Source organism: Catharus ustulatus, chromosome 5, assembly GCF_009819885.2.
Source record: "Catharus ustulatus isolate bCatUst1 chromosome 5, bCatUst1.pri.v2, whole genome shotgun sequence".
NCBI lineage: Eukaryota > Metazoa > Chordata > Aves > Passeriformes > Turdidae > Catharus > Catharus ustulatus.
In genome coordinates this window covers 40,515,586-40,535,136 of record NC_046225.1, presented here as the reverse complement: position 1 = coordinate 40,535,136, position 19,551 = coordinate 40,515,586, and the positions used below count along the sequence as shown (strand labels likewise).

General features: G+C 35.4%; 1 protein-coding gene across 10 annotated transcripts in view; it reads right to left on the bottom strand.

Annotated features, from left to right (window-relative positions):
- The window catches only part of TENM3 (teneurin transmembrane protein 3), a 1,396,736-nt gene that overhangs the window by 1,186,213 nt on the left and 190,972 nt on the right, over positions 1-19,551 (bottom strand). For all 10 annotated transcript variants that reach the window (XM_033060171.1, XM_033060177.1, XM_033060178.1 and 7 more), the window contains one exon: positions 3,726-3,778. The gene's annotated coding sequence lies outside the window, so the exon portion shown is untranslated. The remainder of the gene's footprint in view (positions 1-3,725; positions 3,779-19,551) is intronic.

The following is a 19,551-nucleotide window of genomic DNA, read 5'->3' as shown; positions in this document are numbered from 1 at the left end:
GGTACGGGTCTGACTTGATGATCTTGGAGGTTTCTTCCAACCTAGTTAATTCTGTGACTCTGTGAATATAATAACGGAATTCAGAAGGATAGAAAGCTATCTTCTTTGGAAATAACTGCTCTCGGGATTTAACTAGCATCCCTGAAGTAATTCACTGCCATGAAATGAATTAATTCTGCTTTAAATTATCTCTAAAACCTTACATGCCCCAGAATTACAGAAGTAGGGGGGAAACTCACATTGCTATAGCCAGTTGTAGAAGATACAGTATGCCCATGCTTGCATTCTATGCAGTCATGATATAATATGAAGGAATAAAGTTGATATTTGCCCTTTCCTGTCCCTGTCATTGGAATTTAGCACTGCTGCCAATACAAGCTGTACTCGAGAAAGAGTGCAAGATTCTCTTTAACTCTCTTCTAAGCATCTCATGTCAGGCTTGAAAGGCTCTATTCGTTTTATCTTTTGCCCTTGTTTCCCACCATGTACGTGTTGTATACACATGTTCACTGTATTTGTGTAGGGAAATATACCTATATGTGTCAAAACTTAACTAGATGGAATAAACTACTCTGCATCTGAAGACTCTGATAGAAACATTACTCATTTAAAGTGCATTCCAAAATAAACCTCACACTTGCGAAACAATATTATGTATAAATTAAAGTCATGCCTTAGATATACAGAGCAGCAAGAATTGATGGCCATTTTTCTATCCCAATTAGAATAATTCATAATATACAGTACATCCTGTCAGGTACAATGTGCTGACACCTTTACATGAAAGGACAAAAAGAGTAATACATAACAATAAAATCCCAGGACAGCATCAATTAACAGTGCCAAACTAAGCAGTTCTTCTTACTTATCTTCCTAGAGTGGCTTATTTAATAAACAAAACAAGACTTCTCAAGAGGATTGTAATGTCATTAGTTCTATTCTTCCTTTAACCTCCTTTGCTGAATAGGGCTTTTTTTTTTTCATAGTTAGATGTACCTGTCAGAAATGTGACATGTATTTTCTCATCCTAATACTTTATGTCGTTCAATGATGATTCTCCTAGGCACCCTCAGTGGCAGTCAAATAGGACCTTGGAGCATGGCACCCTCTCTTTCCCCTCCCTTGTGCTTTTTTTTAGCATGCTTTTTGTAACTGTACCATAATTTTCACCTCTAAGGTTCTTTTTATCTTATTTTTACTGAAATATTTTCACTCAGTCAATACTATTTAAATCTTGGCATGATCAAAGCCTAATAGAGGTATTTGGAAAAGTAACAAATTACCTTATCAATTATATTTTTATATAGAGACAAGACCTGAAAAGCAAAAATAAAAAATGGAACAAGCATGGCAACACAACTGCACACAAAAAAACGTAAGCCACTTTATGATATGATTTGCTTCACAATTTCCAAAGTAGAATAGACATTCATAATATGGAGTTTTTGGATTAATCTAAGCATTGCAGGAGTATGGGAAGAATATAAAGAGAGGGTTAGGTAGCACACTGAGGCATAAGGAAAGTGATTTCCCACACCTCACAATGCCCTGGGATTTCAATCTAGAATAAAAAAATAATTTCTAAAAGGCCAAAATACTGAAAGGATGAATATTTCAGGACCATGTTTGAAGTCCTTGTTCAGTGGGAATACAGTACGTTCTGAAATGGGTCTTTGACCTTTTGCCTCATCTTAAATACTCCACCTACATGTTTTTATCCCATAAATGTCCAATACTCAGATGGTATCTGGCACAATCCTCAAAAACTTGTGGAACTTTCTCAGAAATTCTCCATTAATATCTGTAATTAATAAGCTGTGTTTTGGGAACACAAACAAATTAGGGTACATTTTTTTAAGGCAAGGTAGAAAAGTATGGCTAAATATCAATTGATTAGGATCTCTTATCCTGTCAATCTATGTGCTAAAACATATGCACAAATTACATGTGAAAGGCTCTTAAAATACCCAGTGTTTTAAAACAAAGTAGGCACAGAGGTGACAACTGGAACAATAATTACAGTAATTTCACGATTCTAAGCCCCACCGATTATAAACTGCACTTCTGGGTACCAGCAACTTTTCGTTCTTTGTCCATACATAAGCCTCACCTGATTATAAGGCCCAAGTTACAATACAGAGTGTGATAAAAGGTATCTATTCTATCACCATCTGTTGAGGGTGGGGGCAGTGATCCTTATCTCAATGGCAGATATTCTGCTAATGGGCCATCCATTGAAACCAGACAGGGCATTGTTCTTTATCTTTGCACAACCCATCCTTCATGCAGCGAGTGATTTTCTGCTAATGGCCCATTGAGTCCCACTGTGTGACTGATAAAATTACTGCATCCCATTGGAAGTTGCTCCAGCCAGGGGGAAGAGCCCAACATTTCTTGCCAAGATAAAACCAGAGGTTTTGGGACACTAAGGGAGCCCCTTTCTCCACTGGACTCCAGAGGAAAACTGGATTTCTGCACATCACCACTGGACCTCCGGAGGGAAACTGCACCTGCTACAGGAGCACTGCTCCAACTGAATCACATCTGTCACTGCAGGAGAACTGCAACCACCATTTAATCAAACTGCTGCCAACACCCTGCCTAACAGGGTGTCAGGTTGCACTCTGACTTTGTCAGGGTTTGGAGTTTCTTTGTAGTACTGTATTTCTATTTTAATTTCCCTAGTAAAGAACTGTTATTCCTAATTCCCATATTTTTGCCTGAAAGCCCCTTGATTTCAAAATTATAATAACTTGGAGGGAGGGGGTTTACATTCTTCATTTCAAAGAGAAGTTCCTGCCTTTCTCAGCAGACACCTGTCCTCCAAACTAAAACAGCAACTTTCCATTCTTTGTCCATATATAAACCGCACCTGATTATAAGCCGCAATTCGAGTTCAGACCAAAATGTTAGTCAAAATGGTGCGGCTTATAATTGTGAAATTACTGTACTGCTCTTTCTTTCTCTCTGGTTAACAAATCAAAGTTTAGGGCAAATCACCACATCCTTGTCATCCTCTCTAACTTTATGACTTAAAATAACAATTTTCGTGAAACCTTGTCTTCTGTTACCTGCATACTTGAGAGACAAGAATATTTTCTGTAAGTATGGACAGAAGACTTTAAAAATCAACTAGTTGTTACAGGGAGGTAGCTGAAGAACAATGAAGTACCACAAACACAAGTCTGAACACAGTATGATATTGAATTATTTCCCACAACTGAATGCAAACCACTTACTCTAAGTCTGAAGATCTCTCAAAATTAATTAAATATTTGAAACTACATTCAAATTTATATTTCTTAGAGGAATGAAAGAAAATTGTATCAAGTAAAAAAATTTTTAAAGTGCAGTTAGAAAGCTTTCATTTTTTAAAAAAGCATCCTTACCAAGTTTAATTTTCTAGCAATTTAACAGTATTCTTTTAATATTGTACAAGAAAAAATACAGTAAAAATGTTACAAGCTTTTAATATTTTATTTCACACATTAATTCTTTTTGTTTCTGCAGTTAGCAAATTAATTAAGCTTATCCTTTTAATCAAGAGTAAAGTCAAATTCTTTCTTTTACATGTAAACAGCTTCACAAACAGGAAGTCTATGTCAATTAATGCCATCTGCAATACTTCATCAGCCAGATAGTAAAAAAGAATTAACATTCTCCATTTTCTTCAATGATAAACCAGAAGAAATGATAATTTGAATCATTTTTGAGGAGGTCCTTACCTTTGAAGTCTCTTGCAGTTTCTTTTATCAATCTGTTGAAATGGGATATTTACCTGTTCAAAGAAGATAAGGTATTACTAATGATATCTCAGAGTACGTACTGTAAGTAAACCACATTAATTAGTTAGTTAAATATATATAGATTCATCTTAATTATGTTCCCCTCTGTATATTTATCTGATTCTCATCAAGGAAGCTGCAGGGTTCATGAAATGTGATATGCTCGGAGAATTGCAAAAAGGTTAAAAGAAATTATCTCAATGTTACTTGATCAGCTCCTAAGTGCTGACCTCCCACTTATTTTTGCATTTATGGGCAAAACACCTTCATTAGTCTAAGCATTTTTCAGTACTTCTTTTAAGTACTAGTGAGAGAATTTCGAACAATATCTGAAATTCAAGCGACTATGCATACAGAGAATTTCATAGTCCAGCATCTTTTTGTATCTTTTTTCTTTCCTCTTCAACTGCTCTCTCTTGTCTAGCCCCTCTGATTTAAGTTCTGATGGATCAAGGCCATTTTTTATTTCTCTAATTGAATACTGTCTTGTGCAACAGCATTCAGACTCAGAGGTGTTATGACACTACAGACATGAAAAGAAATACTGCGCAATTTAGCATATGGTACTGTTGTATGGTGTATACAAAGACTTAAGAAAAACATGTAATTGCTTGCATTACCTATTTAGCAATCTATTTTTAAATGCTCATTAAATTTTCTGCATCAAATAACTTATTCTGAACTGCAAACTCAGAAAACACGCTAAAGTCAACCAATTTTTCATGCTTTTCATGACTTCAGGGATCACAGAATACATATTTTGTAGAAATCTTGCCTTATTTCCTGTTAGGTTGTAACATTTGGAGGCATATCCCAACAGAGTGGAAGTCTCATAAATGCAGCTTTCTGATAAGAGCACATCACATTTACTGTCTCACTTCAGTGCATCTGTTGTTTTTCATTTCTTTTCATCACTTTAAAAGTACTGTAATGATAACTGAAACTTTCTTTTTGCCTTCAGTGTGAAAACAGGAAATAATGCCCCCAAGATTGCATATGCAGATGATAGCAGTATTTCACTCTATTTAAAGAGCAAAATTTTTAGGAGTCTTTCAGAAGGAGTAAAAAATATGCTGTTTTCATTTCTGCCATGAACAAAGTTTTTTGTGACAGTGTTTCCAGAAAAAAAATAAAAAAAGTAGATGAGTGGGAAAGTACAGGGAGGGGTGAGGAAAAAAGATATTATATGCGAATAAGGAATGAATGAAGTTTTTTTACTCTTTCCTATACTATTTACTACACAAGCCTTTATATTTATGCTATAAATCATTCTGCAGCTAAATATCTTTTCTATTTAAAACTTATTTCAAAAAAATAAGCCACTAATCTTTAGTAAAGAAATTATTACATAGTAAAAACTGGGGCAGATTTACCTCGGTGGGTAAAAATGGGGTAGAATCTATTCTTGTCTCAGTATGTCAGCCTTTATAATCTGAAACACTGAGAAATATAAGACAGATAAGAAAAATGAGTTAAGTTTCATTTAAAACACTGTATTGCTGATTGGAATGTCATGGAAAGATATATTTCATTTCTATCTCTGCTCAGAAAGCTGGAGAACCACGTTTTGGCAGAAGTACATTCAGCATTAAAACCCGCTCATGACTTAAAACAGCTTTTGTCCCTTATCTTTGAACAATTCATGACCTTAGGAATGGTTATAAATTTTTATTACAATACCATAATTATCTGCTATTGAATATTCCAAAATAAAGAGAAAATACTGAGCTGAAATTTCAGGTATGCACAAATGATGAAGAAAGTGTTAGAATTATAGTTTGAGTTCTAAGCACCATTTTGAAAGAGATACCCATGTATTTTTAAATCAAGTGGTTTTTTGCCTGTAAATCTTAAAAAAACACAAACAAATGTTTACAAAAACACAAAGAAATTTAGAGATTATGCATATTTAATGAAGTTTAAACATTCATTATTGAAAAAAACATGTGTTTCTTTATGGACTAAAAGCAGTCATCTTTTGCCCTTACAAATTCTCCTTCTGTTAGCAATGATAATCTGAAATGGCTTCTGAACAGATAATTCCTTGTTTTGGGGAGTGCAGAATGCATAAATTGCTTATTTTGGGGACTGCGAGATGAGATAGCTATGCACATTCTCAGCTGTAAGCGAAGATATTCTGTCCAAAGGGTTATGCGCCAAAATAATACATTGTATTCTGAAGGATAAGAAAGATAAAATCATATAAACATACGATGAAAAATAGCCTGGGAAATTCACACCTTTTTGGGCCATTTTCTTATTACAAATTAAAGTTACCTCTTTTTGTTCAGTTGCATACTAAAAGAACAATAAATTCCATATATTTTCACCTGCTGTTTCTTTTACTATTTGACACTGTCATTGATGATCTTCTATTTGGGGATGTTGGAGTTGATTTTGCAGCAAACAGAAAGGATATTTTTACTGTAAATATTGACTAATCTTTTGCCATTCTCACTGTAACGAAATACGACCGTTCCAAACTTGAGCATATGTTTTTGATTGTACAGGCCTTTTCATCACACAAGCATATGCCACTGGGTAAATATAGAACTGACACATCCTTGTAGTATCTGAAGTGATTAATAGCTATAATTATGGGTGGCAAACATCTATTCTAGCATTGCTCTTTGAAAAAGATGTTCATAAAACTGAGGCCAGAGTAGATCTGAAGATTGCTAAATTAAGTATGTTACCATGGTAGCCACTCACTGTACACTTTATCAGAGATCAGTGAGCAAAAAGACCTTACTAAAACATTGCCAAGTTCTTCTGTCTTTAAATATTTTGATAAGTTTTTGAAGTGTTATTTCAGAATGTGTTAATCTATAATACTCTTTTCAAATATATTCATTTTACTTATCGTGAAATTCAAAGCCTCCTAATGTATTTCAGAATGCAGATTTTCTATCATGCCTCTCTAAACATTGAAGAACTCAGGCATCCCTACGAGTGAAAGATAAACTGTTTTGTTTAATGTCAGTTTTTGAACTACAGCTGCTACTTGAACTACTTGGTGGAGCTTTTTAAACTGTTAATGTTTAGAGTGCATCCCAGAGTAGTCTGTTTGGGTAGGTGACTGTGAGACAGGGGAACTCAAACACTGTCAGTGTCTTCGCTTCAACATGCATTTGATTATAAGCACCTTTTCAACGTATATACTTAATTCTGATAGTTTTTCAGTAATTCATAGAATCATAGAATGGGTTAGGTTGGAAGGGACCTCAAAGGTCATTTAGTTCCAATTCCCCTGCTACGGAAACCTTTCCCTAGACCAGGCTGTTCAGAGCTCCATTATACCTGGCATTGAACACTTCCAGGGATGGGGCATCCACAGCTTCCCTGGGCAACCTTTTCCGGTCCCTCACCACCCTCACAGTGAAGGATTTCTTCTTGATATCTAATCTAAACCTACTTTTTTTCAGTTTGAATCTATTCTCTCTTGTCCTGTCAGTACATGTGCTTGTAAAACACCCTTTCTTGTAGGCATCCTTCAGATACTGAATCAACTTGTATTCATTTTATTGCATTTTAAATTCCTTTTAACTTTGAATCTATCAGAATAATTTATGCCAGTGGCAACATACCTTAACTATATGCCTATCCAGAACTCCTAAAACATGTCCATTCTTCCATTTCACTTTACTTGTAATCAAAACCAGAAAAACATAGTTGTTATCTTCAATTTTATCCTTTAATTCTCAAATAAACCTTTATAATTTTGATCCCAGAATCACACAAACAGAATCACAGAAAGAGTCAGGTAGGAAAATACCTTTGAGATTATCATACAACTAGTTCTTTTATACTCATGGTAGAATTAACTAGGAAAATCTAACTTAAGTGACTCAGAAATAACCAGTGTCAACCTGTTTCAGCAGCTGCCAACATAAAAACCCTTTTGTGATAGATCAAACACTAACCACTGGACTGAAAACTTGAATACATCGGTGTAATTTTTGCTCTTATTTTTTCTGGTTTTCCCTAGGCTTTCTAATTTTTCAATCTTAAATGTTCTCAGTTATAAACATAAAAATCCTGTATCAAATAAGATATTCTAAACATGATTAGGTTTTGAAGATTAAAAATCTAATAAATAGCAATAGGTCAGGTTATTATGACCTAAAATCATAGACATCAGTCTTAGGTTCAGTAGAAGATCACTCACATTCAAAGTCCAGTAAGGTATTTACATCTACAATGATCTTACTACCTCTCTAACATGAAGATTGGCAGTGAGAAGAACAGAAAAGCCTTCAGGTTAATTTCTCTGACTGTTGAAATAGTCGGTCTCGTCTGATCTATTAGGAACTAAAGGTACATAGCTCTCTCGCAGCCCTCAAGAGTTCTACAGTGATTTGTTTTGCATATGCTGAAACTGCAAAGTAATTCCTAATCCTTGCTTTGCCTGCCTCATTACAGCCAATATTTGTGTGTGAGTGCACACGCACACTGAGTGACACATGGTGGCATTAAAAGGGAACAAGTGAGAGAACTGACCTTAAAAATTTGTAGTTTACACTATAGCATACAACTCACTTAAAGATAATGAGAGATAAATAATTGTGAATGATTTAAAACAAATACAGTTTACCGTCATAATACTTTTAAAGAAATCTTGACAACCAGTCACCTTTTTTTTTTTTTTTGAGAAGACTGGAAATACAACTGATAATAGGAGTACAAGCATCATAATTTGGATCTACATGAAGTCTTTGATAATGTCTCAAATGTTATCAAATGATAATCTTCATCTTAAACTGAAAGCAGGAAAGACTCAGGTTAAACATGGGAACAGATAAAGAACTGATTAAAGTAAAGTGATTAGAAAGTAAAGTGTTGAAAAGGGCCACAGGGGAGTCAGTTTTCAGATCTTCATTGCTTCTAATCTGCATAAATTACTAAAACAGAGAAACTAGCTGTAGAATTGCCAAATGCACTGATGACTTAAATCTGAAATGAAGTAGTAAGTGGAAAGCAAAAGAATTAAATGATAATTCCCCTTGGAAAACAGTTTACATATTAAAAGGAAAACAAAATTTAAGAATGATAAATATAACATACATAGCATTGCTTGTTTTTCCTTAGAGAAGCACAAGAAGCTTACTTTTAAATACTACACAAACTTTAGGGAACTTTACTGAAACTGTTTAGATTATTGAAAAACTAAGAGAATTACAAGCAATTCCCATATACTGTAGCTCAGGGGGTGGTGGGGGGGAACAACTACCAGTTCAGAAAAAACCAACTTATGATCATAACACATGCAGTGGTACAATATGGTACAACAACTAATACTAAACATCTTTCTATTTAAAATCTCAAACCAAAGAAAACATGAAAAACCCCACATTCCCTTACACTAACAATACCAAAAATTTACCAGAAAATGGAAAATATTTCCACTGATGTTATCCTTACCATCTTTCCCATCTCCTAATTTTTCAACTCAAATACAAATTACAGTAATTTCACGAGCATAAGCCACACTCTTTTGACTAAAATTTTGGTCTGAACCCGGAAGTGCGGCTTATACTCTGGAGTGACCGGTATATGGATGAAGTTCAGAAATTTGCCAACCTGGAAGAGTCTGCACGGCCCCAGTGGCGGGGCAGCGGCGCTGATCCCCAGTGGCGGAGGGGCAGTGCCAAGCCGACCCTGCACAGCCCCGGTGGTAGCAGGGCAGCGCCGAGCTGAGCTCGCATGGCCCCGAACCGAGCCAGTAAACCCATGATGCCGCGATTCTTTTACTAATTGGCAACTTTGTGAAAGCTGCACGCGGATCCTTGCTGTGAACAAAAGTGCGTCTTATAATCTGCTGTGATTTATACATGGACAAAGAACGAAAAATTGCCGACACTCAGAAGTGCAGTTTATAATCCAGTGCGCCTTATACTCATGAAATTACTGTAGTATCTCCTAGATCCAATGGAAATATGGAAAAATAAACATATTGAAAAACAACATTTCTGGATATTATTATGGGTTTTTTTATGTTTAGTTTTGATTTGCAGGATTGTTTATTATTAATGTTCTCCTTTTTAGCTTATATACTGTAAAATAGTATAGAAATGTTGAAGATGAGACTTACAGGAAAACATCTACCTATACATTGTTGACAGCACAAATATTGTAACCTAGTCATAGCCTATGTATGAAAAATGCATTGAACACTTAAACAATTAGAAAGTCCATGTCAGAGATGATGAACAAGTAAGTAGTACCTCACAAGAAGCCAAATATGATGATGCTCACCAAACCGTAGTATGGTCCATGCCCTATACTACAGAAATAGTGTTGTAATTATGTTGTTTATATCCTTCTGAAGTCTTTAAATCACTACTCCTATGTTAAAAATATAAGACAATTAAGAGAATATAAATTTTAAAAATCTTAAGTAATAGGTCATCACTTTTTTTTAAACTGATTTTCCAATTTGATTTGGTATCATATATTGCCTCTCTCCATGTCTCTCTCTTAAAGTTAAACTATTCAGCCTTAGTTTGTACAGAGACCTATCAGAGAAAAAGAACTACAGTAATTTCACGAATACAAGCCGCACTGTTTTGACCAAAATTTTGCTCTCATACCGTGAAAGCGGCTAATATTCAGGTGCGGCCAATATGTGAATAATTTTCTGACATTTTCAACCCTGGGAGTGCAAACCAAGTCAGTGCAAACTGCAAAGTCGAGCTCCTGCCAGTAAAACCCTGCATTTACGCAGTTGTTACAAATTGATACTCTGTTGCGCGGCGGGTGGAGCTGCTCTGTGCAGGCAGCATAGGGAGTGGGGAAGGTGGGGCAGCTCCCTCCTGCTGGTCCCGCGGTTCGGGGGAAGCAGGGACAGTTCTCTCTGCTTGGCCCCACGGCTCGGGGGAGGAGCTCTCTCCGCTTGGCCTCACAGCTCGGGGGAAGGCGGGCAGCTCTCTCCGCTTGGCCCCGCGGCTTGGGGGAAGGCGGGGCAGCTCTCTCCGCTTGGCCCCGCGGCTCGGGGGGCTCCCGTCCTCGCGTGCCGCCGCCGCAGGAGCAGGCAGGCTCCATCCCCGGCTCCCATGGCCGCCGCAGGTGCCGGCGGGCTCTGTGCCCCCCCTGCCGCCGTGGGGCAGCGCCGGGCCGGGGTGACCGAGCCCAGCGGTGGCGGCGGCCGGCCCCGAGTGGGCCCGCCAAGCGGCAGCGCCGAGCTGGGCCACCCAGCCCTGTCGGCAGCCCTGAGCCCTCATGGCCCGAGCCGAGCCAAGCCAGTAAACTCCGCCCTGCCGCGATTCTGTTACTAATTGGCAACTTTGTTGCACGCGGGTCCTCGCTGCGAACACAGAGCAGCTTGTACTCGGGTGCGGCTTATTTATGGACAAAAACCAAATGTTTGCCAACACCCGGCGATGCGGCTTATACTCAGTGCGGCTTGTATTCGTGAATTTACTGTAAGTGTCTGCAACACAAATGCCATACTTAAAAGAAGAAAACAAAGAAAACAGGAAGAAAAATTATGTGTATTACAGCTATATAATTACATGTACATATGGTCCTCAAGACAGCTGCATAAAGACAATGGAAGTATAAGGATTTATAGTGTTGATGAAATCGCATTGCTGTGTCCATCTGAATGGCAGCTGAAGTGACAACTTAAGACCAGCACCTGCAAAGCATTTTCACACACTACACATAAGAAATTATGATCAAAATATGTTTGTATCAGTGCATATAGCTAACAAGGGGAATGAAATTGTATGTATGAAGAACTAAAAAGAAGGACATTTTATTGCCATTCATATGGTTTTTCAATACCTGGTTAACAAATTTAATATCTCTCTCTCTCTTAGTGCCCACTGCTTTAGAAATAGCTGTCGTTTGACAGACAACTTGATATCAAATACAGAAGGTTTCTATATTTAATATTCCATTGTTAATACTTCCTTTGCTTTTTAAAGGTCAATAATGTTATTGATTAAATTAATCTGAAAGCTGCTTGAATAACACTGAAAATTAATGTAAAATGAACATCTGCATCAGTTGACAACAAACAAAACTGCTATTCTTCAGAGATGAATCCTCCTGGGTGCTTTCCCCATTGATCAGTTCAGCATAGCAGGAGCAGAGGAGTCCAAATAGAAGTTCTCAATTATTTTTTACATTTCAGTAAATAGAAAAAGTTTGATAAGTTTTCTTTCATTTTTATCAATAGCATCCAGCAAAAAAGTTTCCTGGATAAAACTAGGGACTGCCTAGCTTACAAAAGCAAGTCTACTTATATTTTTTGGTACTTAGGCTAAGTGTAAGAAACAAATGGTATGGTCTGATAATGAGTTGCATAATAAATTTAATTAATCTGGTCTAGTATTTGTAATTCTTTAGGAATTAAAGATCGAGCAATTCTCTCTTCATTTAGAATTTGGCCCAGTGACCAGAAATTATCTACAGACATAATTCTTTAAATTAAAAACAGACGACCTTGTAAGGTCATCCAAACCAAAATTCTTTTTTAAGATAATCTAGTGATATTCCTGAGAATATCACTAGCAGAGAATTACTTTAAAGAACAGAGATTAAATGTGAAACTCACTATCTGTGTGAATGTAGCTTTATAATGGAATTCCAAGTCAGAAGTCCAGGTATTTCCCTTTCCACATATTCTGACTTTCAGGAAGACAGTATATGCCTTAAACTTACATAGCTTCTTAGTTGTGCTGGTTATGCTTAAAGCTCAGATAATTTATAGTTGTACTGATTTTAGTACATGGATTTATGAACTTATAAAATCTAGCTACTTAATAGTGTCATATGTTTAAAGATACTAGTATAGCATCATATTACAGAATTACTGCACATAACTGTGGGGTTAATCATTATCCCATGATAGAGGGGATAACCTGTACACATACTACTGCAATTAGGATCTGTTAGACCAGTGAGTCTACTGACATCTACTCCTGTCATTTAGCCAAAATATTCTGTTCGCATTTATTTTACGATCTTTAAGTAATGCTTGTGTTGCTGCAAATAATTAAAAGCCCCTTATTCCAGTGCAAGGGGACATCTGAACCACAAAACTGTTGAATAAGCTAAAGTTTCCTAAGATTTTTTTGATCAGAGGCAAGTTTTTGGTAAGAGATTTAAGACCAGAGCTTTAAGAATTATAAACCGCTATGAGTACAGCAAGGGCTTGCAAGCTAAAAGATATAAAAGAAATATATAAATTCTTTGTCAGCATCAACAAAATATTTATGTCCAGTGATTCTGAATGCTTAATGAAGAAATGTCACTATTTCTTGTATGAAATTTGCCATTTTATCTCTTTGGTTGAAATTACTATATGAAGACAAAATATTTCTAGAAGTATTGAGTTTCTCTGGTCATCAGCCTCTATATATTGAACTGAACATTTTTTTAATCTGAAATTTTTTTCTGATAAACTGAACCTAAAATGCCATAATTTTCTTAATGTTTCTGAAATTATGCCTTAGAAACAGCAATTGAATAGCCCTGTGAAAATCACAGGAAAAAAAACCCAAAAAACAAAAAAAACAAACCTCCTGTTTTACATTATCCATATATAGAAATGGATGGTAATCTCCCAATGATGAACAAATTGAAGAATTCAATCTTAAACGTAAACATGTAAGAGAGTTTAAGAGAGTTGATTTCAAGACACACTTGGTGATCTCTTACACACCCTATTGTTTAAAAGCATTTATTTTGAGTTATTGGTGTTAAAATTGAATTCAACTGAAAAAAAATAATTAATTAATGACAGCAATACATGACCAGAATAACTAACTGGGCATACAAAAACAAGTGAAGTGGCAAGCACATTAGAAACATGATTCAAACCAAATGCACTTAGATTTGAAACAGAAATCATAATTGTTCAAATCTAGCAAAAAGCCTGATTTTGTTATTTGTTATTTGCTCAGAGATAGCATCAAGGCTCTCAGTTTCACCATCTAAATTCACCACCTCTCTATGAATTGGGTAAGTGGAGCTCATTGCCTTGAGAGACACGTGTCTGTTGCCTCGGTACAAGAAAGTATCTCAACATTTTTCAGCAAGGGAAAATCTGAGTATAAATATTTAGCTAAAGCTATACATCCCTGAATAGCAATGTATATTTAATTCATGCACACACTAAAAGCAACTGTAATTTGAATCCTGTGGCAATAAAAAAAAAATCCAGCACATGTTCCTCAGCAATCCCTGGAACTGGCAGCATTTGGTTCTTTCAGGCTAGACAAAGTATGTTCTGTGAGCTACAAGCATAGCCATGTACAACTGACTCTCTGCTCTGAGTTCTGCCACAGCCCACAGAGCATTCTCCCTCTGTATTATGGAGAATAAAGAATAAAATCATGTAATTTTTACACAAACAATTTTTTTTGCATAAATCACACTTCTTTTACCTAAACTTGAATCTTATAGGAACATATTGCTTCAGAGCTCTGCTCCTCTGCCAAGTTGCAGAATTTAGCTACCAGATCTGGAGAGATTCAGGAGACTGTAGGAATCTGCCAATAATCTGAGAACACAAATGAACCTCAGGAACTATGTTAGAAGATAATCTGATAGTAATTTATTGCAAAGTATCATTTTACTAAACTGCATTACATTTTTCCTTCTGGGCCAAGGAAATTGTTCAAAAGTCTTGCAACATAGAGTATATTAAACTTACAAAACTGAAAAAAAGGCTTATTTTTGCATAGCAAACACATCAACTGAACACTAGTAGCTATGGAAACTGAAACATGGCATAATTTTTCCTCAGAAAATCAGAAATCAAACTTACATTGCCAGATTAACAGTTACAAGATATCAGAGTACAACACATGAATGGTTCAGCACCTTATCCACAAGTATTATTGTGGTTTTACTCCTGTGAGATCTGCATTCCTTGCAAGCTGCAACTGCAACTAATTATAAATTGGCTGATACACCAATACTTTTAGGTTGTGTTAACATTTTGAATTTGTTTGCTCACCTTACCTTCTTTACTGCAAGTCCAGCTACTTTGAAAGAAACAAGTTTTGTCAACACCACAGTTGTAAGCTATTTTGCAATAAAGGCTATTCTATGCACATTAATAATACTGACAAGAACAGATGGCAATTATTGCTTTTAACAATTATTTTTTTTTCTGTTGGTATTAATTATGTTCGCTTAATTTCTGTTGTTATGTCCACTGGGCACCAAGGTAAGATGCTCAAAATCTGCCCAAATACTTTCATCTCATTGACAACAGCAGAATTCTTATTAAAATTGAAACATTACTGTCATTTTAATTATCTCATTAGGGATGCGTAAAAATTCATCATTATTGATAGTTTTTTTTAATACTTCCCTAATATTACAGTGCTGTATAAACTGAGCAGCATTATTTCTAAATGTATAGTGATGTAAATGTATATCTATTTTAAAAATAGGAATATCTATAAAATTCATAAAATAATCAGATAGATGAATTAGTAAAAAACTTCTCTGCTGTTCTGAAGTGTGCTGAAAAAAGTCTAAATCTCTTTGGGTTAAATTCCTGTTCACAGATTATCTAGGAATAGAACTCTTTCTATTGTGTCTCTAGCAGAATGCTTATGTCCAAGTTAGGCAGCTAGGTGGTTCTCTTCTGCAGTTGTATTAGCAAAGGAAGAATAAAATTCCTAAGTAATGTGGTCTGTAATAGCCAACACTCTTAGCAGGGAGCTGCTTAACCTTTGTCAAAAGATAACACCAAAACCAACCTTAAACAAACAGCCTTCTCAACAGGGGCAGTCCTGCTTTCAGTTAAGCTTCATTGCCACAAGCTGTTTCAGTTCATAGTTTTCAAGCATTCAACCAATGATCTGAAGACACATTAGGGATATTATAGACTTCAGAGCTATCCATTCCCAAACCTGAATAGTAGCACATAGTTTCAGTAGTGTGAAAGGAGACCCTGAATGGATCTTTCTAAAGATAGAGAAAAGATACAGTGCTGATACAATTTATTCTGAGGCTAAATAAAAGGTGTCCCTGGAAGCACTGGCACATCAATTTCCCTAGACCAGCAGGTTAAATACATGGGCAGGACAAAAGATTCAGGATATTCCAGACACAATCAGACATATACGGTTTGATACTCCCGCAAAAACATTGACTCTAATTGCCTTGTATTCGGATTTTTAGAAGTCCAGGCTACAGTACAGGCCAAACATATGAAACTTGCCGAAATCCTAACTATCTGGAAAATCTATGAAAAAAAACTGATTTCATGTCTTGATGTGAAATGAGCAGAAAGGAATCCAGTTACCTCTGAGCATTTCAAGCATTAGTTTGTGGATTTTGAAACAATGTTTTCTAGTTCCTTTACGTAGAAGTTTACCAACTTTGGTGTACCCCTTATTGTAATCAGAGAGGAATATACAGAGCACAGTTGTAATCTCATAGCTGGTGACCACGTTGGAAATGGAGTCATGATTTTAATGAAATCTGGTGAAAGTGTGGTAAATTAATAAAGCACTCATTGGAGCAATGCCAGTAAGTTAAATACCTAGTTATTAAAACAAAGTTTCTGCTTCATAAGGTATACATTTTTACCTTTTGTTCACTTTTTATCTTATTCTTAAATAAGTAACTTCAATAAGTAATTCTCCTAATCTAGGAAATACTTTCCAATATTACTTTAATGAAGGCAAGAAATTCTGCATTAGAGTCTTCTAGCATTCTGACTCTGGTGCTAGTTTAACAAAACGGAGTGTGTGAAAATTAAAATTACATTTTTAAAATTTGGTGAAAATGTAAGATGTGTAAATAACCTACCAGAAAAAAAAAAAAAACCCAAAAAAACCCAATAAAACAAAAAACACCAAACCCTCCCTCCCCCCAAAAAACCAAACCAAACAAACATAAAAAAACCCAGCACCACAAAAAAAAAAAACCCAAAAAAAAAAAAAAAAACAAAAAAAAACCAAAAAAAACGGGTGGCGGAGGCGGGGAAGGAAATTCTTAAAAATTGCTTTAAAATAATTGTTAAAATATTATGATGACTAACATTAGATGGTGGGTGGACGCTGGCTAGATGCCTGGTGCCCACCAAAGCCACTCAATCACTCTACCCCTCAGCTGGACAGGAGACAGATAATATCATGAAATGCAATTTATGACCAAGCACTATTTTGAAGACTCAAAATTTACAGCAAATCTATTTTAAAAATCCTCTTTCAAAATATATTATGGCTATTCCCTCCCTATTGCTCATATTGGGACTCAAAAGTGATCTTCTGTTTCAGCAGTGGCAGATAACCAGTCTGAACTAAAGATCAAACTTTTGAAAAGTGAATCATATGCCTTAGCTCAGGAATTACAGGTAGTAACTAACAGGATATCCAACACATGAAATTAGTGAAAATAAAGTACTTGCTTCAAATAGAAACTGGTGAAAAAAATTATTATTCAAGTCCAAAATAATAAATTAAATTAAAATATATGTATACATATATACCCACATATATATTTATAGATAGATAGATACAGATGATAGATATAGATAGATAGATAGATAGATATAGATATAGATGATATAGATATAGATAGATAGATAGATATAGATATAGATATAGATATAGATATAGATATAGATATAGATATATATAGATATAGATATAGATATAGATGTAGATTAGATATATAGATATAGATATAGATATAGATATAGATATAGATATAGATATAGATATAGATATAGATATAGATGATAGATATAGATATAGATATAGATGATATAGATATAGATATAGATAGATAGATAGATAGATAGATAGATAGATAGATAGATAGATAGATAGATAGATAGATATGTTAACAGACCTAAACTAAATGGCTGTTTTTTACAGCATTTGTAAATAGAAAGATCTTTCTTAAAACAAAATTTGAAATAATTCAAAATAAAGGACTTCTATCATTGCAAACAATTACAGCCTAAACAAATGTTCCGCATCTGGACTTGCATCACATACTTATTTTTAATATTGCTCTAGATCTTGGAGAAAAAACCAAACAAACAAAAAAACCCCAAAACATAGAATCTTTAATTTCTCTATTAATTATTTTATACAGATGCGAAGGTCAGCTAATGATACTTAGGCTCTATTTTGAGGCAAGATAACAAAGACAAATTCTTTGCCACAGCTGGGAGACTGTTGCTATTACTGCTGAGTTATTATCAAATGGCTGGCTTCCACCTGGTTAAGTTGGTTCTCTTCAAATTGTGTAGGGTTGTTGTGCAGGATTCTAAATAAATATAAGAGAGGTTTGAACTGCCTGGTAAAGTAGCATTGGAAATATCTTTCATAATGCTCTCAGCCTTAAGTAGACAATCTAACATCCTTAAAATTTTGAGCTACTGGGAGAACTTCATGAAGTTATCTTAAACCTCGTGGATTCAGGAGGCTTAAGGGGCAATACAGTGTGCCATTCTATCAAGAAATTTTCTTGCACAGTGCAATTCTTCACTCCAAAGACTTAAAGTGGTAGCACATACCAGTTTTAATATGATACTTAAAATACAGCTAGGGTAAAAAGCTAATGATTCTCACCCTATTAATGCTTTGACTAATTTGATTTAGTATGATTTCACATTCCTTGTGGTTTCATGTAACCTTTACAGAGTTCTCTGGCACTGATTGAATGTTTATGGAAGGCACAGTAGGCTAACTGGAAAAGCATCTAAGCTCTGTTTCATATCTATTTCACAGCAGTCATAACATGCTAAAATAAAAGGGTGATAGCCAGAGCAGTACAAACAATTCAGTAAAGGTTATGTAGGTACTTTTGAATTCTATTTTTCAGGCTGCAAGATCTTCTTTTTCAGGAAAAAATAAAGTTTGTATGTAGAAATAAAAGTGTAAAATCAGTTTTTAATTCATAAAATGAGGACATATTGAGGTCAGCTATTGTAACATTTTCAGAAATTGAAAGATTTTTAGTGTTTTCTAGTGGGCAGATATGATCTCCACACTGAAAGTTATTTTTGCTTTCAGCTTACCCTGAATTTGAAGTGAAAAATTGGCCTAATATACTGAAAGAAACTTTCTGATATCTTAAACACTAAATTCACTAAGCAGCAACATATTCAAGGGAAAGTACAAAGGCAGTATGGCAGTCTATACTGCTTCTAAAAAAGGCCAGATATTTAGAAGTTAGTAGCTAAGCCAGAAAAAACAAGACCATCAAAAGACCTTGTATGTCATTGGAATTAGAAATTAAATGGCTATCATTTTGTGAGAGAAGATTTGTATGAATAGCTTAAAGTGCAATGAGAAAGTTGGCACCAACATTTTCTCTCAGAAATGCAATTCATGAAATGTGCCATGCTGATTGACAGACTATCCCTTTGCAGAGGAAACAGAAATTGGCATTGGTCTGCAGGTCAGAAGTGGTGAAGTTGCTTTTGCATCACCTATTTGATTCTCATCACTTATTAAATTATATTTATCTTGACCCACTAATTTTTCTCACTTTTGCGTTTGCAATTCTCTTCCCCAAACTGCTGGAATAAGTGAGCAGCTGGTGGGTTCCTAATTCCAGGCAAGAGTCAACACATCCCAACTTCACGAGAGTTAAGTCCTTTCAGCTTACATTAGTCAGGTAACAGAAAAACAAATATGAAATTAATGTATTATTTGAATAAACAACAGCCAAGAAACACAGAGATCAGTTGGTTTGGTTGATTTGAGTGCTTCTTTCTGAAAAGACATTTTCAGAATGATTGACCTGTGCTGCCATTGGAAATGACCACAGCATTGCT